Source organism: Phoca vitulina, unplaced genomic scaffold (assembly GCF_004348235.1).
Source record: "Phoca vitulina isolate PV1807 unplaced genomic scaffold, GSC_HSeal_1.0 scaffold45, whole genome shotgun sequence".
In the NCBI taxonomy this organism is placed as follows: Eukaryota; Metazoa; Chordata; class Mammalia; order Carnivora; family Phocidae; genus Phoca; species Phoca vitulina.
Window position 1 is genome coordinate 2,361,998 of NW_022589748.1, and position 12,140 is coordinate 2,374,137.

At 50.9% G+C, this 12,140-nt stretch overlaps 1 protein-coding gene across 4 annotated transcripts in view; it reads right to left on the bottom strand.

Moving 5' to 3' along the window:
- The window catches only part of LOC116648646 (NADPH--cytochrome P450 reductase), a 60,592-nt gene that overhangs the window by 26,919 nt on the left and 21,533 nt on the right, over positions 1-12,140 (bottom strand). The gene's annotated exons all lie outside the window — the stretch shown is intronic.

The following is a 12,140-nucleotide window of genomic DNA, read 5'->3' on the forward strand; positions in this document are numbered from 1 at the left end:
CCACACGAGAGTGGGCGCCACTCGGAGGCAAGTCTTTTCCCCAGGTGTGCAACAGGCCTCGGCTGCCCCAAGCCCTGCCCCGCCCAAAGGCCTTCAGGACCTGCCCTTGGATGGCTCCTGGGAAATCCCTTCTGAGCCAGGCAATATGCCACCGATGAGTGTCTGTGCACCTGAGACCCTGGGCCACGGGGATGGTTTACGCTAACCACGTCATTCAGGACGAATGCCTAGGACTCCGAATCACATTGTACGGGTTTGACTTCTGGGATGCTGGAGACCGAGCAGGTAAGGTTAGAGACGCGGTGCCCCACGCCTGCAAGGCTGACTCCCAGTACAAGCCCTGCACACCAGGGCAGCAGTGAGCTCCCCAGTAATACTTCAGATGTGTGGCCAGGCACGGCCGCTGGGAGCGCTGAGCCCCCGTGACTCCAGTGGGCAAAGACGGCTGCAAGCTCGTGCCTCGTTTCTCCCGGACTCAGCCCTGCCGAGCCTTTTCCCTTGCCGGTTTCGGTCTCTATCCTGCCGTGAAACACCGTAAAAGAGCTTTTCTGAGTTCTGTGAGTCCTGGTGAACCACTGAGGACCCCAAGCACCCCAACCTCATTTGCTCCCTTGAAAGATGCCCAGCTGGTGCTTCCACCACTGAAACCCGGCAGGGAAGCAGATCTGAGTCCACGAAGTCAGCGGGGAGTACCTACAACCCCAGCAGTGCACTCCTGCACTCGACGAGGCCGGGCTCAACTCCGCAAGGCGTGTTGCTCCATTTTGCAATCCCCACTATCACCAAGCGGGCTGTTTCCACCACAACCGTGGCTCCCAGCCGCGGTGGGGAAAGCCTTAGTCATATCTCAGCAGCCCAGGCACAGGAGATTGCCTCACGTCTGACGTCTGTTCACTGTCCCTGCCTCCGGGAGACACCAGGGCCCCCCACCCCCCAACAGCTGCCCTTGCATCCAAGGACCCCGGGCACCAGCTCTGCCCTCCTAGGGCCTGTGGGGCATCGGCCCGCTCAGAGCGGACCCTCGAGCTTGGCCCTCTGCTTTCTCATTCACCCAAAGTGCTTTTCTAACGGCTGAGTCCCTGTGATAATCTCAGCGCATCCTCTCTGCTATGTGACGCTACAGGACCAATTTAACTCTAGTACCCACACTGAGCACCGTTTATATTTAAGGATGAACTTGCGCATGTTGATTATCTATTCAGCGTTCGTTCGGCACGTCTTCCTATCCAACCCTGCCAGTGTCATCTGGCGGGAGAGGACCCGGCCCACAGAGTCATGCCACGCAGACCCTCGGGGCCCGGCTGACACAGGAAAGCCCCCCCCCCCACCATCCCCCACATAGCAGCAGCCAGCCAACGTCCGCTCCCTGTCCCACTGCCCTTCCCCCTCCGGCTCAAGTCACCCAGCCCCCTTACTTTACTGGGGGGAGACTCATGGCCATGAAGCGAAATGACCAATGACCGTTTCCTGACACATACGCGAGCTGCCCATACCACCCGAGAAAGTGGTGCCGCAGGGGGTTCCGCAGGGATGGTGTGCTGGAGAGCAGGGGATCCACACAGTCCCACTCATCCCACGTTTGGTTCCAGCCACCCAGGCCACTGCCACAGACCCCTAAGGGGCCAGCTTCACAGAGTGGCCACAGGGAGCCTTTTAAAAAGTAAGCCAGATCATGTCCCTAAGCAAACCCTTAGATGGCTTCATGTCCTACTTAGCACAAAATCTGAAGCCCTTAGCTGGCCGCTAGGCTCCATAGGGTCTGGCCCCTCACCTTTCCTCATTCCTCACCAGTCACTCCGTCTCCCTGCTACCCCTCAAGCCTCCAGGTCTGCTCCTGCCCCAGGGCCTTTGCACGTGTTAATGCCGTGGCCTGGACTCTGCTCCTCTAGTTACCTGTAGGGTTCTCTCCCCCACTTCATTCAGGTCTCGGCACGCATGTCACCACCTCAGGGAGACTCTTCCTCAGTATAGTTTCTGGTCCTTCTCCCTCCCCGAGCCCACTCACAGCACGGATCACTACCTGGCATTACGTCATACATCCTTCCCACCGGCCACCTCCCTGACTGCAGGGTCAGCCCACAAGAGCAGGGACTTCACTTTGTTCACAGCCTGACAGATGAGGAGCGCCTAACGTCAACATGGTGAATAAATGAACATGTGATTCTAGAGGGGATGGCTTGGCAACGCCTTGCACACGAATTACCGAGTGGTTTTATCAGCCACAAAGCACAACACAGATACGTCATTACCACGGTCTGTGAGGCTATATTCACTCTCCTTCAGTCTGGCTCTGTCTCTGATCCCCGCACTTACTGCTTCCTTCAGCATCCGGGCCACTCTCCTCAAGCTCAGAGTAAAGACCCCACGCATTCTCACACCTCGTGGAAACGCCCAGGCGCTGCCCCCTGGGATGTTGACTCCCTGCAGCAAGTTAGGGTGGGGCTCCGGCCCTGAGGCCCCAACAGAATGGGGGACAGTGCCAGCACTCAGGGGTCTCAAAAGCACTGTGAGGCATAAAACTTCAGACAAGAGCCACAGAAGAGCAACAGAAAGGACCCAGCGACCATTTTATCTGAGGCCTCCTTCTACCGTAGGGAACGGAAGGCTCCCAGGAGGTAAGCAGTTCACGTGAGTGAAAACTAGAAAGGGGCCCCTGCTTCCCAGAGGAGGGCTGGGTTCCGTACCCGTCTAAGTAGGATGACTTATCGGACATGGGGCTCTCCCCTGCACTGCTATGAGCTCCTGAACGAAGAACAGTATCGTAGGTACCTCTGTGTCTGGAACATGGTGGAAAGGGAGGACTGGCAAGAAGGAAGTCAAGGAAAATCCTTACCCCTACGCTTCCCGTCCGAGGACAGGAGCAGCGTGCCTGGGGCTGAAGCCGTGAATGAACTGTTAAACCACGATTTTCATCCCGAGCCACTGGTTTCACATTGTAGCTCACACAGACGCCCACCCATTTCCCCAGCCTAAGCCTCTGCACCGCTGCCCCAGTGCCTTTACATGTGCCCAAGCTGCTTTTCCTCTCGTTGCTTCCTGCTTCAGACTTGGGGTCTGATGACCTCAGCTCGACTGTCACTCCCATGGTTCCTACTTTCCTGGCACGGAACTTGGCGCACCATCTAATGCTCGATCACTCCCCATGGAATGGACGGAAGGAGTCAATGAATACATTATGACACACGGAATGTAAAACTGTTATCATGAACCGATAACACAAAACAAGTAGACTGAAGAGAAATCTGGGGCTGGTAATGTGCCCATGTGGTAATCCACGAGGACAGATGGTGCCGAACTTTCTTGGTTCATGGAGCCCCTGGTATCTCGGCAAAAATGTCCTGTCCCCAGGCCCACGGGAATACCTAACAGCTCCATTTATGGAGTAGTTAGGTCCAAACAACCACTGGAAACCCAGCTTGGCAAAGACACAGTCATCCAAAGGAAGGTGGCATGACCTAATGTTAAAACCGTGAAGCAACGCAAGCTGGTACATAATTCACGCGGAATTTGACAGATGGGACTTCCGCCATGTTGGTAAAATTAGGCACCTCTGGGAGTTTGTCCCGAGGCACCTCTGCCTGGTCTGGTATAAAATCACTCTCCTCTGCTACCTGAAATATTCTGATGAGAACATTTTGGACGTCCTGCCTGACAAGAGTGTCCTCCACATCGAATGTGGCAGAGTGACCTCTGACCGCAAGAGAGTCTGTCGGAGACACTCCAAGGAGACTTCGGGAGCCCTGTGCACTCTTTCTGCCCTAAAAGGGTCTTTAATCTGTAGGTCGTTTCTTCTTTCTACATTTAGTGAAAAGGAGGAATATTGAACAGTACAGAGCTCTTGGGGGCCAAACACAACATTTGTCAGCAACAGAAACCAAAACAAAACCAAAAATGAAACGTACGTGTTTAAACAGAGCAATTTCTTAACTAGAGCAGGCCCTCCCAGCAGTTGGCTGGTACTCCAGCCGAACTTTTTTTTTTTTTTTTAAAGATTTTATTTATTTATTTCACAGAGAGAGACACAGCAAGAGAGGGAACACAAGCAGGGGGAGTGGGAGAGGGAGAAGCGGGCTTCCCGCAGAGCAGGGAGCCTGACGTGGGGCTCGATCCCAGGACTCTGGGATCATGACCTGAGCCGAAGGCAGACGCTTAACAACTGAGCCACCCAGGCGGCCCTCCAGCCGAACTTCTTAAAGGCAGCAGGCTTTCATGTTCTCATCTGGAAAATTAGTCACAGGAAAAAAGGGCAGATCAAAAGACCAGCCAACGAGGTCCTGCTAACCCCAAACAGACCAGATCGTATCTGACCTCTTATTACAAATTAGGTCTGTACATAGAGCTTTGATTTTTATTATAAAAGACAATATACATACAGGAAAAGACAGACATAAATAGGCAGACATATAAGAGAGAAACCATTCCTCCTGAATTTCAACAGTTGATGCCGGAGGCCAAGGGCAACCCATTCTGGTGCTTCTGAAAAGGCAAACAAGGAAGAAGACCCCTTTCTCCATCTGACCGGTTTCCAACACTGCAGGGTAAAATGATCCTCTAGGAAGTACTTGTGGCTTTGCCTTCATTGTATGCAATTTTTTTTCTTTTTTTTTAAGATTTTATTTGACAGACAGAGCACAAGCAGGGGGAGCAGCAGAGGGAGAGGGAGAAGCAGGCTCCTGCTAAGCAGGGAGCCCAATGTGGGGCTGGATCCCAGGGCTCTGGGATCATGACCTGAGCGGAAGGCAGACGCTTAACTGACTGAGCCACCCAGGCGGCCCCTGTACACAATTTCTGATCAGTAAACAAGACCGATCAAACAACCTGGCACCGACACTGGGGTGAGCTGTTCACCTGAAGCAGCGACTAGGAGGGAAGAAGCCTGAGCAACTGATTTGGTTGGCCCCTTCGGTATGTAGGTCACCCAGTGGCAGTCACTGGCACTTGGTGGCATCCACCCCCAGGTGCAATGGGAACAGCATCTACACAAATTCACAAACCTCTGCCAAGGATCAGTGGTTTCAAGATGAGGGAAAACCCTCAAGGGAGCCAAGCCTGCTTGCGCCTGATAGCTTATCCTCCAGAGATAGGGAGATGCTCAGGGGAAGGGCCCTCCCCAAGGCAGCCGCTAAAGAGCAGTAATCAAGAGAGCCGTGGAACAGATTCCTCTGTAGCTAGCATGCCCACAAAGTTCATCCTCCAAACCGAGACACATCCGGTGTGGATATCTTTGGATTCACCATTTTTAGGGTTCACTCAGCTTCCTGAATCTGTAGGTTTGAGAATTTTCAGCCATTGTTTCTTCAAATACCTTTTCAGCCCACCCTCTTTCTCCTCTCCTGGGACTACGATGACATAAATGTGTTTTGTGACTGGTCCCCCAAGTCCCTGAGGCTTAGTTCACTTTTTTCCATTCTGTCTAGTTTCTGTCTGTTGCTCTACATTGATTGGGGGTAATTCTGCTATTCTATCTTCCAGTCCTACGATGGAGCCATCCACAGAGTTTTCAATTTTCACTATGGTATTTTTCAGTTCTAAGATGTCTGTTTGGCTCTTCTTTACATCTTGTATGATTCCAACATAGGTGTCACCTTGATGTTGGCGTGTGTTGATTGGTTTTTCTCATTCAAGTTGAAATTTTCCTAGTTTTTAGTATGGTGAGTGATTTGTGCTTGTATCCTAGACATTCTGGGAATAATGTTGTTACACTCTAATCTTATTTACATGTTCCCTTTTATCAGAGAGCCACCATGCGGCTGGGGGATGGAGGGTGCCAACTCATTGCTGTCATTCACAACCATGTCCCAGCAGGTACAACATCTTGGGGTAAAATCGGGCTCTGAGGAAGGGGAAGACAAGATGGTCCAAAACAGTCAAAGAGGGGCATCCAGGGACTAACATCTGAGCTGAGTCATGAAAAGTAACCCGGGTCCACCAGCCAGATAAGGAAGATAAGAGAAGTCAGGGGAAGCACGTACAAAGGCCAGGATTACGGAATAGCAGAGGTAATAGAATCTGGTGTGACTCGAGTGTGGTAAGATGGGATGCATTTGCATGTGTGGGCGCAAGGGTGTTCGGTAAGAGATGAGCCTTCTGAAATACACTGAGACCAGCATGCAAAGGGCCCAGGAGCCCTCTACATGTCAGGGGTCTTTGGGTCCTGGGCAGCCAGGGACAACTGGGTGGGGATGTGGCATGATTACAACTGTCATAGGTGGGAACCTGAACAACAGTGCCTCCACCCACCATGTCAGTACAATCATGAGGCCTTGACCAAGGCAGAACACGCCAGGCCAATGTTCCACAGGAGACAATAAGTGCCCCCAGCCGATGACCTTTCCCCCTATTTAACAGGGCTTGTGGGTGTGGTCTGGAGACATATGACTGGCACTGTGTCTGATGCAATGACGTAAAAGAGGAAGGAAGCCAGGAAAACTGGATGTGTGAAAGCATGACTTGGCAAGAAGCAGGTAGGAGAGCCAGCATCACTCAGCACAAATTGAGCTGACCAAGCCTCACAGGAGCAGACCACTGGAACTGCAGCTGGCATGGAGAGCCGCGTGGGCTGGTTTCTCTCACCCCTCAGTGGCCACCTGTCCCGAACTCCAAGTGGTGCGAACCCACAGCTCCCCTACACCCTTGGCAAATACTCCAGGGCTTTTTGTGGGCAGACATAGCAACACTATTAGAAGTTAGTGCAGGACAATATATGGGCACAGCACACTTCACAGGAGTTCTGTGAGGAAATAGAAAATATATATATTGGTCTCTGCCCCCTGTTGCTGGGACAGAGCTCCCAAAACCCTTGTAATTTCCTAAGTGATAAGAGCACTGGGAGCATCTTTTGTTCTAATGTGGCTCTGGGTGGGGTCCTGGATGGGAGATGGTCACCAGAAAGACCAAACCACAATTAGCAGCTTGGAACTTTCAGCCCTGCCTGTCCCCTTCTCTAGAGATGGCAGAGGGGCTGGAAGTAGAGCTAATGACTGAACATGCCTACTGAGGAAGCCTCCCCAAAGATCCCAACAGTACAGGGTTCAGAGAGCATCCAGGTTGGTGAATGCATCCACATGTCAGCAGGGTGATGCACTGCAACTCCACAGGGACAGAAGCTTCTGCACTCAGGCCCTCTCCCAGACCTCACCCTGTGAGGCTTGTTCATCTGGTTGTTCATCTGTATCCTTTACTGTGTCCTTTAATAAACTGGTAAAGGTAAATGTTTCCCTACATGTGTGAGCTGCTCTAGCAAGTTCACTGAACCCGAGGAGAGTGTTGTGGGGAACCCCCATTTATGGCTGATTGGTCAGAAGCACAGGTGACCACCTGGATTTGTGATTGGCACCTGATCTGGGGAAGCAGTCCCGTGGGACAGAGCCCTTAATCTGACACGAGCTCCAGGCAGACCTTGTCAGAACTGAGCTAAGCTGTAGGATACCCAGATGGTGTCACAGAACTGCCTGTTGTGGGGAACCCCCACCCCCAGAGCTGGGGTCAGAAGTGCTGTGTGCGGCAGCAGTGTCACCGTAAATGAGACACTGGAGAAAGAACTGGGCTTTTCTAACACAAGTTCATACCAGTTCAACCTCCTGACTACCCCTCTGCCTCAGTTAATTTTGAATACAAATGAGGAAATGAGAAACCCAGGAAGCTGGAGGACTTGCCTTAGTTTATGCCAGTTCTGGGCCGAACAGTTCTGATTCTCCTCTGCCTCTAGAGCGTCAGCAGGCATAAGGAGCAACAGGCTGATGAGAACCCCCAAAGGGCAGTCAGAACCCTCCCCATGCAGGGCATGTGTTCACACAACAAGCCTCAGCAAGGACGATGACACTCCCCAATGTTTTACAGAAATGGGAATGGGGTGGGCCAACGCCAGGATGGCCTCCCCAAACACTGAGGGCTCATGAGGAGAGCTACAGAAGGGCTCCCCACTTAGCACCAAAGACTAAGTAACACCATCAGAAGGAGTCCCCAGGATGGAGCGGTCACCAAAACATGCCACATGAGAAACAGTCCAGGAACTGGAGAGGTTTACCCTAAAGACAAGAAGATTCAGAGGCAACAGGCCCATCCCTTCTTTGGGTAGTCAGAAAACAGAGGGAGAGGGCCCTGACGGCAGAAATCAGCCCTGGGAACGGAGGACAGAGATTTACACACTGTCCAAGGACTTTCTAACAAAGGTGTCTGAAGACAGAATGAGCTGCTGTGAGGCAGGGCCCCCAGCACGGGACATGTGTCAACAGAAGGCTGGGTAACTCAGTGACAGAGAGAGTGCCTGCCAGCCCAGGAGCCAGGGACGCAGACCAACCAAGTGTATGTTCATTAAACTGGACTGGCTGAGGTTGGTGACAGTGCCAAGCCTCTGACCTGAGTTAATTACTGGTTCCTGAGTCTCTTTCACCGAACCCTTTGAAACACACACACACAGGGTTCTAGTTCACGATCAACAAGAGCCATGGAAAGTAGAGGCAGCCACCAACACAGCGACAGAGGATCCCACGGCACAGCCTAAGGACTCACGAAAAAGGAAGAGAAACAGGGAGGCTCAGAACAGAGCTCTGAAAAAGGCAGGAAGGGGGACATACTGGCTCTCTGGATTAAAAAAAACGGTCACAAGAACAGTGTGTGCCTCACCCAGAGTGGGGCTTTCTCCTCGGGCTAAGTGAGGCTCCTGGCTCCCTGGGCACACCAGCACCCGGGCCGCACTGCGCCTCTTCCCACCCACCTCGGTCTGCACAGACACGAGATGCTGCCCCCGGATGGTCCCTTCCCCGCTCCTCTGGCGAAGGGAAGCCTGGGAATCTGCAAACCGTGACGGACAGGAGAAGGAATCCTGGACTCCACGCCCCGGGCTGCAACGACCATTTGTGCCCAGAAATTCCAGCCTCTAACTGAAAGCCTCCAGCCACAGGGGCCTCGCCACCTCCCGTCCCAGCCTCTCCCTGCTCAAAAGCTGTATGTTAGAGGGTAAGAGCCACACAGCTGTTTTTTCTCTGGAGTTTTCCTTCATTTCTTCCATACATAAATATATCACACATACACATACATATACGTACATACAAAAAGCAGATAAAATGTACAGTTGACCCTTGAACAACACGGGGGCTAGGGGCAACTAACACCCCGCACAGTCAAAAATCCACGTGTAACTTTTGATTCCCCCCAGATGTTACTACTACAAGCCCACTGTTGACTGGAAGCCTTACCAATAGCAGAAATAATCAATTATATACTTTGTATGTTGTATGAATTCTATACTGAATCTTAGTGTAACATAAGCTATACAAAAGAAAACATCATTAAGAAAATCATAAGGAAAGGACGCCTGGGTGGCTCAGTCACTTAAACATCCAACTCTTGATTTCAGCTCAGGTCACAATCTCAGGGTCATGAGATCAAGCCCTGTGTTGGGCTCTGTGCTGAGCATGGAGCCTGCTTAAGATTCTCTTTCTCTGCCCCCCTCCCTGCTCTCTCTCTCTTAAAAAAAGGAGGGGGGGGCAGCACCTGGATGGCTCAGTTGGTTAAGCGTCTGCCTTCAGCTCAGGTCATGATCCCAAAGTCCCAGGATCCAGCCCCATGTTGGGCTCCCTGCTCAGCGAGGAGTCTGCTTTTCCCTCTCTCTCTGCCCCTCCCCCCTGCTGTGCTCTGTCTCTTTCTCAAATAAATAAAATCTTTTAAAAAATCACAAGGAAGAGGAAATATATTTACAGTACTGCATGTATATATATCGACAACAATCCACGTAGAGGTGGGCCTGCGCAGTCCACACCTGAGTTGTTCAAGGGTCGGCCGTATTCTATTCTGTGAAACATTTTTCCATGTTGCTGGAGGGTCCTTTATAATGATACCTTTTTGGCTGCCACTGATTTGTTGTACCGTTATTTACTTAATTCCCTGTTCTTTGTTCATTAAAATAGGCTTGATCACTTAAATACACACAGGCACGAGGGGGAAAAGATGAGGAAAACCCTTCCCGCTGTGTGGAAGTTCACAGTCTGGTCAAGGAAACAGAGACAACACTACGGTCGAATGTGAACAATGCAGCAACAATCAGTGTTTACAGAGTGCTGTGGGGACAGAGAAGAAGAAGTACGTGCCCCAGGGGAGTGGAGGAACACACCAGGGCTCTCTGGGCTGTTCCCAAGTTCCCACTTTGCTGGCGACCCGCAGCATGGGGGCCCACAAGTTACTGTTCCCTCCTCCTGGCCGCTGAGGTCAGAGCTCCGACGGGTTTACGTGGTTGGTCTGAGGCCACATGGCTGGCAGGTCGTGGAGCCTGAATTAAAAATGTGGGTCTGTTTTTCTGAGGTCCACCCTGACGTCCACTCTAAATAGTAAGAAAAGCATCTTGAAACAGAAAGCTTTTCTCTTTTGAAAAAAAGAGGGCGCCTGGGTGGCTCAGATGGTTAAGCGTCTGCCTTCGGCTCAGGTCATGATCCCAGGGTCCTGGGATCGAGCCCCGTGTCGGGCTCCTGGCTCAGCAGGGAGCCTGCTTCTCCCTCTCCCTCTGCCTCTCTCCCTGCTCATGCTCTCTCTCTATCTCTGTGTCTCAAATGAATAAATAAAATCTTTTAAAAAAAAATCCTTAAATTCTTAAGGAGATTTGAATTTTTATAACTCTTGATACAAAATGCTGCTCTCAAATAGGATCAACCGCCAGCCGGACTGATGAGTAAAAAAAAAAAAAAGAGAGAGAAAAGAAAAGACGGCGTAAATTGCCAATACAGGAAATGGAAGCGCAGAAAGCGTAGATTCTGCCCAGATTACAAATATAACATAGGAAATTATGACCAACTTGGCGCCGACATCTGATAACGTGGATACATTTTTTAATAGACACAAACCACCAAAGCTCACCCAAAAGAATTCAGATTAGTAGTTAAAACCTTCACCAGACGCGAACTCCAGGAGCAGACAGCTTCATGGATATAGTCTACCAAACATCTGAGGAAGACCTCACACCAGTTCTGCACAAATCCTTTCAGAAAATAGAACAGAAGGCCACCCCACTTGTTTTATGAGGCCTGTATTACCCTGATACCAAAACCAGACAAAGACCATATAAAAAAGGCGATGGGCCAATATGCCTTTGGGGCAAGGGTCACGCGTGGGAGACCCCAGGGAAGCTACTGGCAGGCTGGACAACATGTAGTATCTTGCTCTGGGGTGTGGCTGCAGAGAGGCTATTCGTGTAAAAATTTCCTGAATTGCACACTGAAGGTCTGTGCCCTTTCACTGCATGTAAGTTACACTGCAACATAAGGGAGCATCCACAACACAACTGCGCATGTGCTCTGGCCCCAGGGACGGAAAAAAATGTCTGCATATGCAAAAAATGATACGTGAGTGGATCGTCACAGAGCAGTAGCTCGGGGGGGAGATTTTAATTTTCTTCTCACTTGCTTTTTAATGTATTATTTGCTTGGTTTTCAAATAATGTGTGTGCTATTTACTTCATAAAAAATAAAATGTTAAAACAAATGCCTAGCCCTCAGGGTCCAGTGATTCTCTTCCTGGGCTGTGCCTCTCACTGGGACCAGGGCACGATCGCCGCAGGACTGCTGGGAACGGCCCCAACCTGGCTGCTTAGGTTGTCAATTCCAAACAACGCAATCTCATGGGCGCCTGGGTGGTTAAGCGGCCCATTCTTGATTTCAGTTCAGGTTGTGAACGCAGGGTCCTGGGATCGAGCCCCGCGTCAGGCTCCACGGTCGGGGGGAGTCTGCTTGGGATTCTCTCTCTCCCTCTGCCTCACTCCCCCCCACACACACTCTCTCTCTCTCTCAAATGAATGAATAAATCTTAAAAAAAAAAAAATAAGTAGGTGGAACTATAGTATATAGTACTCTCACTGAAAGACTGCCAAAACATACTGAATAAAAAAAAAGTTATATTCTCATTACGAGACCATTAATGAAATAAAAAGTATTTCTCCGGGAAAGTGACCCACAGTGACTTCCTCTAGGGAGCGTCTGCAATATGAGTGGGGTGGTGAGTGTCTCAGGGGCCCTTTGCTTTGTCCTTTTCTAATGAGATGGCTGGTATTCCTGGTACTCACGTGTTACTTCAGAAACTAAAAATAAATACACAGCAGCTGGGTTTCCTGCCACTGAGGAAGGGAGCCACAAACGTGGCAAGAGAGAAAGGGA